Genomic DNA, 19,259 nt, shown 5'->3' with positions numbered 1-19,259 from the left:
GCCTAAGATCAGTATTCCTTATTGGTCATCTCAGCCCCTTTGAAAACCTTTTGCCGAGATAGACCCGGAGAGAGCCCTCTCCTGTCCTCGTAGGGCTAGCTACGAGGCTGAGCGTGGTATGATGTTGCCTCGAGTTTTGCCTTCCTCAGCCTGAGGCAGATTTGAGCGCTAACAATTGTAACTCATGAGATGTTAAGATGGACCCTAACAAAATTAAAGCCATAAAGCAATGGAAAATCCCCACAAACTTAAGGTATCTTTGAGGATTTCTCAGACTGACAGAGTATTATCGCAAGTTTGTTAAGAATTATGGGAAAATAGCAACACCTCCAACAACATTACTGAAGACAGATGCATTGTTTTGGACTCTAGAAGCACCTAAGGCTTTTCAACATCTTAAAGAGACAATGTGTCGAGCTCTGATCTTAGCCACATCAAACTTCACAAAAACCTTTATTCTAGAATGTGATGCCTCAGGGAATGGCATTGGTATTATTTTAATGCAAGAAAGGGAAAGAATTTAGACAAACCTATTTATGAGAAAGAAATGTTGGCAATACTACATGCCCTAAACCAATGGCGCCCTTACTTAATGGGAATACACTTCAAGGTAAAAACAGATCATGATAGTCACAAATACTTCTTAGAACAAAGATTATCTTTTGAAGAGAAGCAAAAATGGGTCACAAAGATGTTGGGTTATGACTTTGAAATCATCTACAAAAGAGTGAAGCAAAATGTTGTTGCAGATACACTCTCAAGAAGGGATGAGGATGTGGAGGCATTGCTTTGTGACATTTCTATTATCCAACCTGATTGGATAACTGAAGCAAGGGATGAAGGTAAGAATGACGAAGAGGTGGTGGATACTCATTCAAAAGTTGCAGCAAGATCCTAGTGCATCTGATACATTTATCTGGAAAAATGATTGTGGTACAAACTTCAAAGATCACTTATACCTATCTAAGAACTCCCAACTCAAACGAAAGGTTCTTTTGGAATAGCAGCCTCGCCTATAGGAGGGCACTCAAGATTTTTTTAAACTTACCAAAAGGTCAAGAAGGAATTTCTTTAAGATGGCCCTAAATCAGATATTCAAAAGTTTGTGGCATAATGTTTGGTTTGCCAACAAAATAAAGTTGAGTCAACTAACATCGCATGTCTTTTACAACCATTAGCCATTCCAAGTCAACGTTGAGAGGAGGTCTCTATGGATTTTATCACAGGTCTACCCAAGTCCAAAGGAAAGAGTGTGATCATGGCGATAGTTGATAGACTTACCAAGTATGCACACTTTTGTACACTATTTCATCCTTTCAAAGCCAATACAGTTGCTATTGCATTTGTGACAACAATTCAAAAGCTACATGGAAACCCAAAGATTATTGTAAGTAATAGATATCCTATTTTCTCCAGAAATTTTTGGAGAGAATTATTTTCTTGTTTTGGCACTCAATTAGATCATAGATCATCTTATCATCCTCAATTTGATGGGAAAACTGAGATAGTGAACAAATATTCGGAAGGACATTTTTGTTGCTTTGTATTTGATCAACAAATACAATGGGTCAAGTGGTTACCTCTGGCAGAATGGTGGTATAACACTTTCTTCCATACCGCAGCAAAAATGACCCCATTTATGGCGCTTTATGGATATCATCCACCATCCATCACAACGTCTTTAAGAGACAACTCTAAGGTTCAAGCGGTGGAAGATCACATCGAGCATCAACAATAAGTTCTCCAACTCTTAAAGATAACCTGACACTGGCCCATAATCGAATGAAACAACAGGCAGATCAAAATCGCAATGAAACAGGTTTTGACATGGGCGAACGAATATTTTTATGGCTACAACCATACAAACAAATGTCCCTCAAGCAAGCTAAGAAGGATAATAAATTATCACCCAAGTACTATGGCCCTTACAAGGTGTTGCAAAAGATTGGTACTATGGCACACAAATTGAATCTACCTGCATCTTTGCAAGTACACCCAGTTTTTCATGTTTCAAGCTTTAAAAAGGTTATTGGTAACAAGCTCCCAGTTCAAACTTTATTGCCAAAACTTGACAAGGAAGGAACAATCATATTGAACACTAAAGTAATCACGGAAACAAGAATCGGACAACTACAAAATCTATCAATTTCAAAATATCCCATTAAGTGGAAGAACTTACCCGCTGAAGTTTCCACATGGGAGGATGAGTATTTTATACAAAAGCGTCCAGAACTACACAAGCTTTGAGGACAACGCTTTTTTGAAGGAGAAGGGCATGTTAGATCCCTATAACACTAGTTTACCCCCATATTGTTATTGTTGTGCCCCATAGAAGCCCATTATTGTTATTGTTGTCCCCTTACATTATTGTTGTTAAGTAGGCCTTAATTATATTTTGACCCTTTGGACTCCTTTATAAGTATGTGTGTGTGTATATATATATATACACCAAGGAGGTCTCGTCATTTGAATCATCCAAGAAGTGTTCATTTATGTGATGTAAAAGGAATTTGCCCCCTCGAAGTGGCTTATTGTCTAGTTGTTGATCTATCTTTTCTTACGTTTCTATGTTATTTCAATTCGGTTACATAGGTTGTACTGCTCTAGCACAACTCCTGCAGTGATGGACTTATTCTATGTCACAATTGAACTAGGATTAGAAAAGCAACTTGAAAATGCATTGGATAGCACCACTAACAAATAATGTACATAACACAATATTGTATTGTCACCCTAAAATGTGCCAAGATGACCACCACAATTTACATTCCATGATAATGATCATAGAAACCAAAACATCTTGCACTCAAACAATGTTCTAGGTTGTACTTCTCTAGCACAACTCCTACAATGATGGACTTAGTCTATCTCACAATTGAACTAGGATTAGTAAAGCAACTCGAAAATGCTTCCAACAAGACTCTCACAAATAGTTATTTATTCAAGTGAGCACTAAGCTATACCCAACACCTTCTTCTTCCAGTAGAGTAGATAGCAGTTGCAACACCCCATCCTTAACCAATTTCACACACTATTGTTTGAGTTGATTATATTTACCATATAGTTGTTGGTTCAAAGAACAATGCAGAAGTCGCCCTGTAATTTTTTATCAAATGAAAGTAAAGCTTATTTGAAGGACAAAACCATGTGTATGTCTTATATTTCTTTTGTTGTGCATTTCTCAATAACTATATGATTGATGCAATGCTCAGAAATCTAAGTTTCCATTGATAAATAGGTTTTGTTTGAGTTATTTAATGAGAGAACATTCGGACAATAGTCCACTAGAATACAAAATTTTACATGGTATCAAAGTGGACTCTAGGATTGAGATTCCCAAGAATTTACATCAAGAAATCAACTACTAGAAAGAAGGACCAGCAATTAGAGGGCTTCAATATTTTTTTCCAAGTTCTAATTTTTCAGATTTAGGAGTTTGTGCATCGAATACTCACATATGGCCTTAGCTAGCCTCAGGGCCAAGGGCAGACTGAACGGTGCCTCCAATTTCTCGTCATGGAATGTTAGGGTTACACTCTTATTGGGAGAGAATGATATCTAGGTTATTGTCAAAGATGTTGTGCATTCACCTACAAATCCCCAAAAATTGGCAACTCACAAGAACAAGGAAGTGAAGGCCAAGCAGATGATCACAGATGCTACAAAGGATCATTCAACACTCTAGTTAGCCTTTAACAAGCTAAGAACATATATCAAAAAATGATACTATGAAACAAACACAGATCCATCAACATCAATCACTAGTTATCTTATGAAGATCATACAAATTCGTGATCAACCAACAATAGTTGGGGAGAAGCTTATAGATGCAAAGTTGGTGAACATGGCACTGAATGGATTCCTAGCTTCGTCGAAACCATTGGCCAAAGGTATTTATGCTCATGAGAACCCTCCTAAATTTGAAAGGTGGTGCAATGACTCAAATGGACAACAAAAAGGGTGGTGATAAGAACCCAGCCCTATTTTGTTAGACAAACAAGGGCAGAGATAAAGGACCCAGCAAAGGTAAGGGAAACACTGAGGAGTCGGCCTCATAGCCAAGAAAGGAGGGCTTGAGTAAAATCATGAGCTTCATTTACCATAAGCACAATCATCATGTAGCATAGTGTCCAAAAAAAGAAAGGTAAAGGGAAGCACCAACAGAAGTAGGCCTCAGAGTTTGCAAAAACCCAAATGAATGAGTCTGCTCCCAAATTCAAGAAGGATTTACTAGTATGGTTCCTTCGAATGTGTGGTATGTGGAAAATGAGGCATTTTGTCATGCATTTTGTCATATGACAAAATGCCTAGCAATTATTTTCTAGACTGAGGAAGTAAGACTCAGGAGTACAGGTTGAGCTTGGTGATTATGCCAAGTGACCAATAGCAAGAGTTGGTACTATTCCATTCCAACTCAAGCAACTTTTTTTTTATTTTGGTAATGTCTTGTCTATAAAAATAACTTGCTCTCAATTTCAACTATGGAGGATAAGGGCAATGCAGTTAAATTCAACAACGAGTATGTCCTCATCAAATTGAAGGAATCTATGTTGTGAACCTTGCACCTTGAAGATGATAAGAAACCAATAACCACAATCCTCTTCGAGGTGGAAACCTCCTTTTACAATGAATACAATTTATAAGACAAGATCTTATGATCCTATGACTAGATCTCTTTAATATATATATATATAGGAGACGAAGGGTACAATTATAATAAAATGGTGTTGTCATTGATGTCAACGTCGACCTTTGAACGCTCTTAATATTCATCTACGGTTTGCATTGTAGAAGCTCTAAATGTCAAGCTGCCCTGGATGGATGAGAAGGTCCTGTGGTATGGTCATGATACCCCGCTTTTGATGAACAATTTGGATGGGAAAATCAATGGTTTAGCTCTAAATACCATCTTCATTCAATTGTCCTCATCGTGTTGATTCCTACGAAAGGTGGCACGCTTCATAACTCCTCACAGTTAAGGAGATATGCTTAATCAAAATTTGTGCCCCGAAAGTATGGTCAAGGCCCCAAACTGAGATGATGATAGCAGCTTGATGATTGGTCAAGAATCATTAAAGATGGCATTAATATTAAAAATATTTTGGGAATTGTTATGGGCCTTCAGCTACCCAAATTGGTCCTCCTTCAAGCAAGAAAATCCACTTGAAATCGGCCACCAAAGGAGGGATAATTTGGCGCCTTAAAGAGGAATTTTATTAATAAAATTATTTCCAAATTTACGTGATTAGGTCTGCTCAAAAAATGCATTTTAAATTGGAATGTTAAAGTCGGCTCCCCCCTTTTCAACAGGTCAGCCTCCCCCTCTGGAAACCTCTTCGTCTTGTATATATAAAGGGCTCGTCTACCCTCCAAATGTATGCACAAAAAATTGCATTATCTTATCTAATTTCAGAAGGCCAAGAGCAACCACGAGGATCTTGAGTAGAAGGTCAAGTTTGAAGCAATTTTAGTTCAACTTTCTGTGCATATTTTGCTTGTCAAGGGCTCTTCTATTGAAAGACCAAATTTGGGTTTTTCCTTTTAAATTTTTGGCTTGGTTCGTTGTTTCATAGACCTATTTCGAGCTATGTTTGAGGCTCCTAGTCGCATTTCTGTAGCAAAACAGAGGCTTGCTCTTATTCACATTTCAGTGACTAATTAAAGGGCTATTTGTGGGACTCTTCTAAGGTTGTTCGGACTCTTGTCACAAGGCATTTCTGAATCAATTTGAAAGGGTTTTGGAGGTTGTTTGTAGGATTATTTATATTTGTCTTGCATTCATTTTGGCTCGTTTTAGGGCTTATTTAAGGCACGGACATACCCCCTTATTGATGCCCATATCAACCCCTCATGTGGTAGAACCTTGGCATTTCTTCAAGGAACATCTTCGGCCTCCCCTGAGGCTTAAATTTGAAATTGACTGAAGCAAGTTTAAGGTCATCTCTAAGGCTTGTTTCGGCCTAGTCTTAAAAGCCCAATTGGCACAGTAATGTGAGGCATATTTGCTGGCAAATCTTTGCTCTTTCTTCAACCCTTTTACAAGTCTAATCAAGAAGTATTTTCTGAGGTCAATCTCACTGCTTTGTGGAGTTCCTCACTGAAGATATTCTCAAGACAAGTTTGTAGAGTGGTTGGATCTATTTTATGGAAATTACAAAGGGAAGAACCCTGATTACACTCATTGATTACAAACGTTGAACAGAGGACACATTTAAGCAAGTTCGAGGGCTGATTTGAGAGCATTCCTATAGCATGGTTAGGGTTGAGTTTTAAAGGCATTCATCTAAGGCTAATCTGATTTTGGGCTAAGCTTTTGGAGCATATTCTTGACCCTTGTTAGGCTTGTCCAAAGCTCTATTGCAACTGACCTTGTGAAGACTTGGTAAGGTGTTTATTGAGGCCTCACTATAGGAGAAGGTTTAAGCCCTAGTCCTAGTCCAAATTTGAGAACAAATTTGATGTGTTCATCTGCTATCGTGAGACAAAATTGTATTCCCCTTCAAGTGAATGTTGAGGCATATTCAAGGCAAAGTTAAAGTCGTGGTTGAGGAGTAACACTTCAGACTTGTTGAAGTAATACTTGTAGCAGAGGTGAAGTTTCGACCTGAGTAGTGACATCATCAACAATTGTAAACAAAGCGATGACTTGTTTGTATTGTGTTTTGAAAGTTACATTTCATAAGGGTTTGTACAAGAATCATAGTAGAGGGAGTTCTGAAGGTTGAGGGATAGATAAGTTTGGCTCTCCATCGCATATCTGAAACAATCCAAGGGCACATTTCCCATCGGCAAACCTGAGTTATGAGACATGTTATGTAAATTGTTTAGTTCAAGTAATTGTTGAGGTGAAGGTTGAAGGCATTATCAAGTATTGCAAAGAGAGAGGTGTGATGGAAAGATTGTAGATGGCGTAAGGTTGTATGACCAAAGCAAGAACACTTCTCATGTTAATCAATTGTAATCATAAACCAACCTATTGATTGTTTGATGACTTGGAAAGAGTACCGCTATCAAAGTCTGTCCAAATAAATTCCTAAGTATGGTGCAGGGCCGACTCACATTGAGGAAGAAGATCAGAAGATAGAGATGGAGTTCCAAGCTGCAGGGATGAGTGAAACTTGATAATCAAATCTTCAAACCAGGGTATTGCTCAGTATTGAAAATGAGATCAACGGACACTGACTGAGCTTGATGATGTGTGCCAAGGACAAAATTGATATTATTGTTAAAATAAAAGCTTGTGTCTTCAAAATGTGTAGTTGATTGTTGAGATACTAAGTTGTCATGATTTTGGTATATAGGGTTTGTATATTGAAGAGAGCCTTCATTGATACAAGGCTAAAGCCATGTATTGTTGTGTAACCCAATGCTCGATAACTATAATAAAGGTATATAATTGCTGGTTGAGATGACGAGAGTGGATGTATTTGGGTCTGCTACCAGTAATAAGTATTTATGAGTTTTGATGTGTATCACTGAGTGGTGTTATTAGTATGAATGTGTTGTACTATTATGCTAATGGACAGAGTATTGCAGTATGGTTGTATTGCTACCTTGATGAATTGATGATCAGAGTATGTCTGTTGGCTATTGCCAAAGTTTGAGATGTTGCTAGACTTTGACATCTTATTGTTGAGCAGATGACTTGATAAGCTTGGACAGTGATCAAAGCAGTGATTCTATTGTATAATAGTCAATTGTTGGGCAATGTGTTTAGCATAATGAATCTTATTCATTTACCTTCCATGTTTAGGATGGTACAAGGCACAGATTGAAGTCTCCTTCAGGCTGGAGCCTGAGAACACTTCAAGGGAGCAAAGTGATGTTAGGGAAAGTCAAAGCTTGCAGGGTGTTGGAGCATCCTTTCAATTGGAGCTATTAAAATCAAGGCATTGGAGCATCCTTCCACTTGGAACTAGTAAATCAGGGTGTTGGAGCTGATAAATCAAGGGGTTAGAACCTCCTTCCATTTTTTGTTGGAGAATCTTGGAAGTTGGAGCTCATTGTTGATGTAATCATTAAAGACCTATATTAAAAGTGTTCGATGGTTTTTCTCCTGGAAGGGATTCCACCTAAAAATCCCTTGTGTTGTGTCTTTGATGTTGTGCATTGTTGAATGGTGGTGTTGATTTATGTTTTGATCTAATGCTAATGATAAATAATGCTTTGTGAGGTTAAAATTAACTAATTGAAATGAAATACTGATTCGCCCCCCTCTTAGTATTTCCAACAAATGGAACCACAAGAGGTTCTAGCCTACATAACAATATATCACTCAATATCTAGGGCTTAATCAGGGGTTTTAGGGTTAACATGGGCTTATATCCACCCCTTCAAAGATTGTTTTTATTCTAGTATTATTTTCTCTTCTTCATTAATCTTTGGTAGAATAGTCTGGATTGGGATCTTGTCATCAATTACCTTCTTTAAGCAAGAAATATGATATACTAGATATACACGTGAAGATCGAGGCAACTCCAATTTGTAAGCCATACTTCCAATCCTCTGCAACACCTTATAGGGACATTAATATCTCGGTGTTGATTTATTGTTCTCCTTTTGTTGCTTGAGGAATACCTTTATATATGGTTGTAGTCTTATAAATACTCAATGCCCCACTTCAAATTCCCTTTCATTGCGATGCTAATCTGCTTGTTGTTTCATCGTATTTTGTGCCAAAATCAAGTTGTCCTTCAACAATTTGAGAACCTCTTCTTGGTGCCATATGTGGTCCTATATCACTTGAGCCTTTATCGTCCCTTTCAAGTGTGATGTGGTGGATGAAGGATGATATCCATAAAGTCCCATAAATGGAGAAATTTTTTATGAAGAATGAAAGGATGTGTTGTACTACCGTTTTGCTAAGGGTAATCATTTGGTCCATCGTGTTCGTTTATCCAATGCAACGTAACATAAATGTCTTTCTAAACATCTATTCACAATCTCGACTTGCCCATCAAATTGAGGGTGGTAAGATGAGTTGTAAGCAAATTGAGTAACCAAACAAGAAAATAATTCAACACAAATATTTCAAGTGAAAATTGGATCTTTGTCATTTACAATAATCTTTTGTATTCCATGTAGCTTTTAGATTGTTTCCATGAATGCTTTTGTTATTGTACTAGCTTTAAAAGGAGGATAAAGAGAGAGAAAATGGGTATACTATGTCATTCAATCAACCACTAACATAATGACATTCTTTCCTTCAAAATTGGGTAAACCTGTAACAAAATACATTGAAACTTCTTCCCAATGTTGGCTTGGTATGGCTAATGGCTAAAGGAGCCCGGGGGTCTTAATTGTCTCTCCCTTTTTTTATTGGCATACCACACATTCCACCATAAATTTATGCACATTTCCTTTAAGACCTTCCCAAAAAAAATCATTCTTGATCTTATGGTATGTCTTCAAGAACCCTAAATATCCTACAGGAAAAGTGTCTAATTCCAAAAGGACCTTCTATTTGAGTTGAGAATTCTACATAAGTATAGGCAATCTTTCTTCCATTCTATCCTTGCTTCTTCCACATAGTCAAATTGTCGAATGGAAATAGTGCACAGTAAACCCTTTGTGTCTTTCTCATTCCTTGAGAGTGCATCTACCACAATATTTTGTTTTACATTTTTGCAATGTTCCACCAAGGTTCCGGGACGAGGGGGCGAGGGAGCGAGGGGGCGCGGGAGCAGCCTATGCAAAAGCTCCCTACCATTTTTTAGGAAACGTGGGGGAGCGTCAGGGTCTTAAAAATTTATAAATATAAAATATAATTTATTAATTGAGTCCACTATGACAATTTGGTTTGAATTGAAAAGCTACAAAGCATGATCATTGATATGAATATCATTTGACATTATCCAAATTTATAAAAGATTAAAGTCAAGTCTGATACATCAAGAGTCATCATTGGCAAAAAATGCCAAATGCTAAAGGCTCCCATATGCTCTAAATTTTTATAGAAAACAATTTTATATTATTAGGCACGGCTGAAATTACCCTGAAAAAGCCACATTTTGCAGCTGTAGAAACTTTCTTTAATTTGAAATGAACATTACACTGAGCTTCCAATAGGTATAAGTGTATCTAACTGCAATGATATGTTTCATGCAATATAAACTTCAATCTTTAACAACATCACAAGACAAATAGTTAGTAGTAGATAAATATGGACATGATTAAAACTAAAAGCGTAAAACATATAAATCTCCAATTTATTATAATTATCTTGTTCGAATATAGCCTGACTGCACCATAAAACCTTCTAGGGAGCCTGAGATGTTCTGAACTGTAACATAGCTTTTTTAGTATTTACAATACTTGTATAGTGCTTCTCCCATTGTGGATCCCTGGTTTGTCCACTCTGACCATTGTCGATGTGAAATGATTCACTCAGAATAAGCATATGATTTTTATTTCCGGCAAGAAATGAAAAGTAACATGATATATTATGGATATCTTTTCATGAAGCCAACCTAATATGGGCCCTCACTTCACCTGGAGAGAGAAATAAGCATATGATTTTATTTCCAGCATGAAATGAAAAGTAACATGATATACTATGGATCTCTTTTCATGAAGCCAACCAAATAAGGACCCTCGCTTCACCTGGAGAGAGAGAAATAAGCATATGATTTTTATTTCCAACAAGAAATGAAATGCAACATGATATATTATGGATCTCTTTTCATGAAGGCAACCTAATAATGGGCCCTCACTTCACCTGGAGAGAGAGAGATAGACTGCACAAACAGAATATGGTCAGCTTTTATGCAGAATTATATTATATCTCTGAAACACCCGCAAATTTGCAAATCTGAAAATATGAAAGTTGGGCTTTACTCCACCTTGCAAATCTTCTGTTCAGAAAGAGCCTCAATAAACATCAACCAGTACAGACGAGACCTTAACTTGGAGAAGTTAGATATTTGCACCAAGTTCAACACAGAAAAACAGAATAAAGTGATCATATGTGCAAATATATATTTTAGATAAATTGCACTGAATTTAAAATTCTTATGTATATATGAATACCTGGCCTTACTCAAGTATGCCAGTTGGCTGTTAGATATTCACATGAGATGAAATCAGCTCCCTCTGGAATGATGAATCCGAACAATGAAATCCAACGTTGTGAGTGGAGCGCTCAACGAACTTGCAAAGGTTGTGCCGCTGTGAGTGTGTTGTTCATGGTTCAGGGTGCCGGTTTTATAACATGAAACAACAATTTTCCAAAACCCTAAACGTTAATTAACTCTTAATTAAAGATTAAGTTCAGTGTTTAGTTAATTAAAAATTTAAAATGGTTTTTAATGCATTAAAAGTGTGCCACGTCCCCCCTCGTCCCCCCACGTCCCCTCTCGCCCCCCCTCGTCCCCCCACGTCCCCCCACGCCCCCCCACGTCCCCCTTTTTGGAAACGCCCCCTCAGGGAAGGGAAACGTTTCCCTGGCACGTCCCCCCGAGTTTCCTCCATTTTGGGAGCGTGGGGAAACGTCCCCTACTCGTCCCCAAGTCCTCGGAGCGCGGGGGAGCGAGGAAACTAGACCCCTAAGGGGGGGGGCGAGTCCCCGTGGAACATTGTATTTTTGTAGATAATTTCAGTGATAACCTTGTTGAATGGCGTTGTCATTGATGCCAACGTTGGTCTTTTTGAACGTTCTTAATATACGTCAATGGATTGCATTAATTGGAAGCTCCAATGGACAAGAATCCCTCGAAGAAAGAGAAGGAAGCAAGCCCCTACAGTGTAGTCATGATCAATGTTGCACGAAGTGGGGACGAAACAGGGACGTTTTTTGGAAGCGGGGACGCAGAAGCATCATTTTCCAAAAATCTAGGAAGTGAAGCGTCTCGGAAGCGTCTATATATATATATATATATATATAGATGCATTTATATTCAAAACAATATATATATATATATGCATTTATATTCAAAACAAACATCCCAAATACTAAATTAGTTGTAAAAGGCATAAAAACATGCATATTTTTACATAAATCAAGATAGATATGGCATCCATGATTGCATTGTAGTATGTACATCAATGATTAATTATTCGAGCATCAACCATCTATATTCTAGCAATTACAATATACATCAAATTTTTAAGCATATTATAAAACATAAAACATAGAGCATATTATGATTTATCTATCAAGTGAGCAACTGTCAACATTTGTCATGTCCAAAATTTAAATAATAATGTTTACAAAATAGGTCACTTAGTCATCGCCAAGACAAAAAGGTTCAAATTCACAAGCCTACAAGTCTAATGATTAATCTATGACAAAAGTAGTAAATTGTGAATATATCTACTAATCTCTCCTCCTTCCACCACGAAGAGAACGTGGCAGCGGGCCTCCACATGGTGGCAATGAAGAAGATGGTGCATGTGGAAGTTGTGGCACTGAAACTAATGAAGACGAACCCCCTGTTGTTGGTGTTGAACCATGGAACCTGGGAACCAAGGGACCAGATGGGGGTGGCATCTCAACTCGATCATCATCATCCTGGAATCGCTCAAAAAATTCATACCAAAAAAACCACTAGTTAACAAAAAACAAATTAAAAACAGGAATTAGAGAAATGCTTTATAAGCAAAATTCATACCACAATGGACATACCTGGATAAGAGCATCCTCTAATTGCTCTAATCGCAACACTCCATCCTCCAAATTGGGCTCCTCTGGATTCTTGTCCCAAATCTTAAGGTCTTTATTAGTCTTTGCATCATCACAGTAATGGGACAACAATCACAAGTTGTAATGAACATAAACCAAGCTCTCTGCCCGGTCTAGACTCAACCTATTCCTTTTAACATTGTGGGTAAAAGAATAAGAGCTCCAACACCTCTCTGCAGAACAAGTGTTTACCACCTGTGATAGCACCCGCAATGCCAAAGTCTGTAGAAGTGGAGTAGCACCTCCATGCATGTTCCACCACTTAAGAGAACAAAAAGTCTCTCGATCTCCAATTGCATGCATGCTCCCAAATGGACCAATGCTAAGTGTATAGTTGCTCAACTGTCTCTGTACCATGGCAGCCTCCTCCTCATCAGGGACTAATTTACTCAATGCAATCATACTTTTTTGTGAACCTCCTCTTACTTCCCCCCCCCCAGGTGTTGGTGTTGAAAGCCATGATGGATGATAGTATTTAGGTGTCAAAACATATGCTAATGCATGCAATGGAACATTTATCATTTCCCATAGGTTTTCCACCTCTGCACGAATATAATTGTACAAGGTGATATCTCTAGGCTCAACAATGTCTGTAATTTGTCCCAACATGCTATCCATTTGCTCATACAACTCCCCAATTATTGGTCGATCTGAATCTCCAAACTTGATCATGTAATAAATTGGTTTGGTGAATTGCAAAACATATTTAACCTGTGACCAAAAGTACATGTCAAGAATAGTGTCCTTGGCTACATTAGCACCATCTCTATCAGTGTTAATTTCCTCCCATGATTCAGCACACGCCATATTAGTTAAAGCTTGTCTCACCTTCTCTAGCCGCAACTTTAAGCAACTGCAACTTGGAGTAAGTGCCATTGAAGTAGTTTACCCTTGTATGCCCTGTGATGAATTTAATGAGTTTCTTCCCTCTCCTATAAAGCTCATTAATCCACCCACATTCTTTATGCTTCACAATATCATGCATCAAAAGGTTCAATGTGTGAACCAGGCACCCAGACCAAAAGATGTATGGATGAGTACACTCAATAACTTTTCCTTTTGCCTTACAATTCGCTGCATTATCTGTGATCACTTGAAACACATTATTCGGACCAACATCTCTGATTGATTGCAATAGGAGATTTGCAATGTTTTAAGAAGATGCACTGATGGAGGAGTCATGGCATATAACAAATACTGCACCACTAGCAGAAACACCAAGAACATTTATCAAATGTCGGTTTCTAATATTTGTCCACCCATCTGATACAATGGATACCCCACAATCTACCCACTCATTTGTAAAACCTGTCAAATCTCTTTGAACCTTTGCTTTTTCACTTTCTAATAACATTGTTCTAGCTTTCTCATAGTTGGGGGACTTGTATCCTTTTGGGGCTTCATTGATGGCCTTTACCATTTCACGGCAATAGGGAGAGCGAAGCACATTGAATGGTACACCGCAAGCACAAATAAATCGAACTATCTTTCCATCCACATCATCCCTCCCAACAACATTCAAGAAATCCCCTATTGTTCTTTTACCTCCAGAGCTTTCAAAAGTACCATGAGGAGATGAGCTACCAAATCTAGAAGTTGCACTTGATTCAGAATGAGTTTTTTGTTTCTTGCTTTTTTGTTGTGCAGCCTCCCTATTTGGATGTATTTTCTTCTTTGTTCAGCTACAATGTTTGGGCAAATTTGTATCCCCACAGCGCCCTTTTTCATCTCTCCATCACCCCACAAAGATGCCTCCTCACAAGGGTATATGAACCACTAAATGGTTTCCTCCATGACAACCATGAGGGCACAAAAATTTGTAGCTTCCACCACCCTTTCCCCCTTCAAGTTTGGTCACATAGTTCGACAAGTGTGTTAATGCAGCTTTCCCCTCTAGTGTTTCAATGTTCCCTTCAGGTTCAACTTCATCCCCTTCCTCTTCAAACGCTTCCTCCTCATCATACATTGGGTCACTCATATTGGGACCACTATCCTCTTGTTCTTCTTCCCTTCTATTCCTACTCCCCCTTGCCATCATTAAAACCAAAAGTGGAATGATACATAGAAGCCAAAAGAACACCATCTTGGAATATGGATATAGGTGGTGGACAACCTACAATTAAATAAGCACAAAGAAAGAATGGGAAAGAGTAGGAGAGGAAGGAGAAAAATACAAAAAACAATGTCAAAAAAATGAGGGAGTTTGGGGTTTGCACTTACCTCTTTAGCTCTTGTAGATGGAAGTCCTCCAAGTTCCTCCTCCAAGCTCCTCCTCCTTCTCCTAGCTCCTCCTTCACTCCTCCAAGCTCTCCTCTCCTCTCTTCTCTTCTCTTCTCTTCTCCAAGCTATCATAAAATAAAAGTGAAGAAATGAGAGATGAAAGGGTGTTGAATCCCTTCACTCCTCACCCTAACCCAAGGTGGACCCACCCCCAACCAAGCTAAACAAAACAAAAAAAGCAAAAAGAAATTAATAAATTAATCGTTTTTTGGCCTACGCGGCGGAAACATAGCCAAATTTCGGAACTCTTGAATAATTTATTTGAAGAAATGCATTGATCTAAGCAACCTCAAAAGAAGGACATTGCCTTTGAAGATGGTATCATCAAGAAAGTTTAAGGTCGGCCTAAATAAATTTGAATTTATGAGTTTATTTAGAGCATATAATCCGATCGGCTCCAAGTTTGAAGGGCATGTCAGCCCCCCTATTAACCCCTTTCGTTAAGTATATATAGGAGCTCATTTCTCCTCCAAAAAGCATCAAATTCCATGCTTATCTTTTCTTCTTTAGCTCTAAGATTATATGAGGCCAAGGATAGCAAGGTCTATCTAAAGGTTGATTTCTCTCAAGGATTATTTGCCCTTTTCCCTGGTTGTGACACGCTAAATTGAGGCCAAGTTCTGAAGCTCATTGGATGACATTTCCATGGCACCAATTTTGACATCCATGCTGCCCAATCTTGGTTGCCTCTGAGGCCTATTTCGACCCCCCTCCTAAGGCCTTTTCTGAGGTTGTTATTGTTTTGTGGCCCCCTCTCTGAGGCACTTTTTAGCCTGTCTAAGGCCATCTTCTAAGGCTGCTCAAGGACAAATTCGAGGCAGAATCTGAGGCATCATTTCAGACCTTTTTTTTGCGAAGGCTAATCTGAGTTTTATTTGAGGTCTAAAGCAACATTCTGATAAGGGTTAATCGGCTTAATTTTTCATATTTATGTGATGGTTTATTTGCTAGATAGAGACCTATCTGAAGCCTGATCAAAGGTACCTTTCGACCTTATTGAGGCTCAGTCTAAGGACTATCGCATGCCAGATAACTAAGGCAGATTTCAGCCTCCTCCTAAGGCACTTTCTTGGCATTCATCCGAATCTTCATAAGGCAAGATCTCATACTTCTTTTGAAGGCAATCTTGAGTCAAATTCAATCTTTGCACGCGACAACATTGGTTATTTGTTAATAAAAATACAAGGACTGAGTGCAATTTGAAGCATCATTACTGGAGAAGGTACATCCTTGACAATAGGCCTAAATTGATAAATTAACTGAGATATGAGGCAAAATCCTAGTTTAGTTTCACTGATTGATATCATTAAAAGATCTTTGCATGATGCATAGCTATAGCAGTGTTTGAAGGGTAGTTTAAGGTTGAACCTGAGCTTATGATAAGATTGTTGTATCTAAAACCCTTATCTTAGAATTTCTATCTAGAGTTAATTCTATAGGATATGTTGATGATTGATGCATTATTGATCACAACATCAGTAATATAATCAAGTTGTTGTATGCTTTGTTGATAAGTTTACAAAAGTATCCACTAAAGAATAACTCTCTGAAGACTATTATACCTAGAACTATTAATGAGGAAATTCACTGGATTAGTATTCAAATCTTAGAGCATCTTGAATTTTAGTTGGTTAGAGTGTTGTCAAGTTTTGATACTTTGTTGTATTGTTGATCTGATGTATTTGAGGGACTAAGCTCAGAATACTACTCAAGTGTATCAGCTAAAGGTTGCTACCACAGTTTGAATACGGTTTATATGAGTATGTTGATCATTGAAGTTGTTTCCTGTTGAAATATGTAACTAGGTTCGGTCTTCATAATGACATATGTAATCATGATTTTATGCATTTAATGAAAAGAGAAAAATAAATTTATTATTGTTATTCTTGAGGCATGGGTTTCATGCTCAAGGGAAATTTATTTTTAGGTCAAGCACCCATTGAGTAATTCTAGGTTTGTCATAAAGTCAATTGAATCATTGTCATGTATTGAAGGACCATTTGGGCATGCTACATATTGTAAAGAAAATTTATTTGAGTCAAAGTAGAGTCAAAAGACCCTCCAAGACATCGTCATGGCACAAAGATCATGTCAGCCTACATGAAGGGACAAGTCGTCCTAAGGAAAGCAATTCATACCCCTCAAAAGCCTATATATCAGAAGGAACTCGACCTCATTTGGACACACTCTCAAGCAAGTTTGATCTCCTCAAAATAGAAGCTGGAAAAGCACGAAAAACAACAAGAAGAACAAGATCGAAGTTTTGGCTCTCTCTCTCTCTCCCCCCCTTTTGTTAGGGTTTCTACAGTTACTGAAGTTGCATCGAATCTGTGAAGTTGCATTGAAGCTGTGAAGCTACTTCTAGGTCGAAACTGTGAAGTTGCAAAGTCGAAGTTGTGAAGCTGCAAGGTTGAAACTATGAAGTTGCTTCTACATCAAGGTCAAACTTGTGAATCTACTAGGTCGAAGTTGCAGAAATTGTTGTTGTGGAGCGAAGTTGCTGAAGGAGTTGCTGGAAGGTCGAAAATTGTTGCTGGCAGCTGTGCAAATCAAGAAGGAAGGTTGACTTGGTCTTGGAGGAGTCTTGGTCAAGGGTCATAGGTCTTGGAACTTGTCAATTGAAGTTCTATAAGAAGAGAAGAATTCTTGTGGGTTTTCTTCTCAAATTGGAGAGGTCTTGGCTCTGGCTAATCGCCTATATCTTGTGTCCTTTACCTTATTGCTCTTTATGGTTTGGTAGTTGTTTGATGAAGAGAACACAATAATAATCAAGTTGAAGAAGAAGCTAATCAAGATAAGTAAAATGATATCACAAGCAGTTATCAAAGAAGAGAAATTAGCTAATCTAGTTGCCCCTAGAATTTTTCAGCATTGCCTTTAATAGAGTGATTGGTACTTATGTCTAAAGAAGTAAAGTTCTTGATGACAGAATTATGATATTGACAGTGATGTATTGTTGAGCATGTTTAGCAGTGACATATATATGTCTTACGCAGAGTTGTTGAGACAGGGTTTGCTTTTGGCAAGGTTATTTATGCAAGGTTTGCCAGTTAGAGTATAATGCCGAGTTGTTGAGCTAAGTGAGCAAAAAGAATTGATATTGTTATTGATGACCTTGTGCTAGTATTGCATATTAAAAAAGTCAATAGATTGATTTGATATTGTCTATGTTGATATTAAGCCGAGGTGGATCTAGTCTGAAAATATATAAAACATGGTCCACTGCGATGAATTGAAGGTCGGAGCCTTCAAGGCAAGTTGTGGGTTGTTGAGTAGGGTAGTAGGGTGGTGTGAGGCAGAGATTAGAGTCTCCTTCAGGTTGGAGACTAGGAACACTTCAGGGCGACAGGGTGGTGCTAAGGCAAGTTGGAGGTTGCAAGGTGTTGGAGCATTCTTTCAACTAGAGCTGATAAAACCAAGGGGTTGCAGTCTCCTTCTAGTTGGAGTTGGTAAGCCAAGGTGTTGGCACATCCTTTCAGTTGGAGCTAATAAATCAGGGGGTTGGAGCCTCCTTCCAGTTGTTGCTGGAGAATCTTGGAAGTTGGAGCTTCCTATTGATGTAATTTTTAAGACTTATATTAAAAGTGTTTGATGGTCTTTCTCCTGGAAGGGTTTCCACCAAAAAATCTCTTGTGGATTGTTTTTCATGTTGTGCATTTTTGAATGATGTCATTAATTGTATGATGTTTACATGATATGATTAAAATTATTAAAAAGTTCCCAATATTTATTCACCCCCCTCCCCCCTCTAAGTACTACTAAATATTCCAACAAACCCAACATTTTTGTAACCCATTTTTGTTGCTCTTCTAACAATAGTCTTTGGTCCAAGAAGTACTTCAAAATATCATGACCTATTTTTACTTTGAAGTGTCTTCCTATTAAGTATGGGCACCATTTCTTAACTACATGTAGTATGGCCAACATTTTTTCTTCATAGATGGGTCTAAGTAAGTGTTTTCCTTTAATTTCACTAATTTCAAAAGCAAGGGGGCTTCCTTCTTGCATCAAAATTGTGAACTAATCCCATGGCTTGAGGCATCACACTCCACAATGAAGGATTTTGTGAAGTCATGTGTCACCAAGATGAGACTAGTACAATAGCCTCTTTAAGTTTTTCAAAAGCTTTGGTTGCTTCTTTATTCCAAGAAAAGCTTCCTTCTTCAATAATTTTGTTAGAGGTGTTGTTATTTGACCATAATTCTAACAAACTTATAAAAATATCCTATCAATCCTAAGAATCCTTTGACTTTCTTCAAGGTATTAGGGATTGGTCATTCCCTCATAGCTTTGATTTTGT

At 38.0% G+C, this 19,259-nt stretch overlaps 1 protein-coding gene and 1 long non-coding RNA gene across 2 annotated transcripts in view; both read right to left on the bottom strand.

The window, feature by feature from the left end:
* The window catches only part of LOC149200159 (phosphatidylglycerophosphate phosphatase PTPMT2-like), a 141,513-nt gene that overhangs the window by 23,024 nt on the left and 99,230 nt on the right, over window positions 1–19,259 (bottom strand). The gene's annotated exons all lie outside the window — the stretch shown is intronic.
* Window positions 10,598–11,093, bottom strand: LOC149200160 (uncharacterized). The gene is made up of 3 exons (XR_016253342.1): window positions 11,029–11,093; window positions 10,842–10,899; window positions 10,598–10,736 (listed from the first exon to the last, which is right to left on the bottom strand). It is a non-coding gene; the product is annotated as an uncharacterized LOC149200160 (long non-coding RNA).

The sequence above is a fragment of the Pinus tabuliformis genome, chromosome 2_1 (assembly GCF_031772625.1).
Source record: "Pinus tabuliformis cultivar Carrire ecotype Pingquan chromosome 2_1, CPIR1, whole genome shotgun sequence".
Lineage (NCBI taxonomy): Eukaryota > Viridiplantae > Streptophyta > Pinopsida > Pinales > Pinaceae > Pinus > Pinus tabuliformis.
The sequence above is the reverse complement of the archived record's forward strand: the minus strand, read 5'-3'. Positions and strand labels throughout refer to the sequence as shown.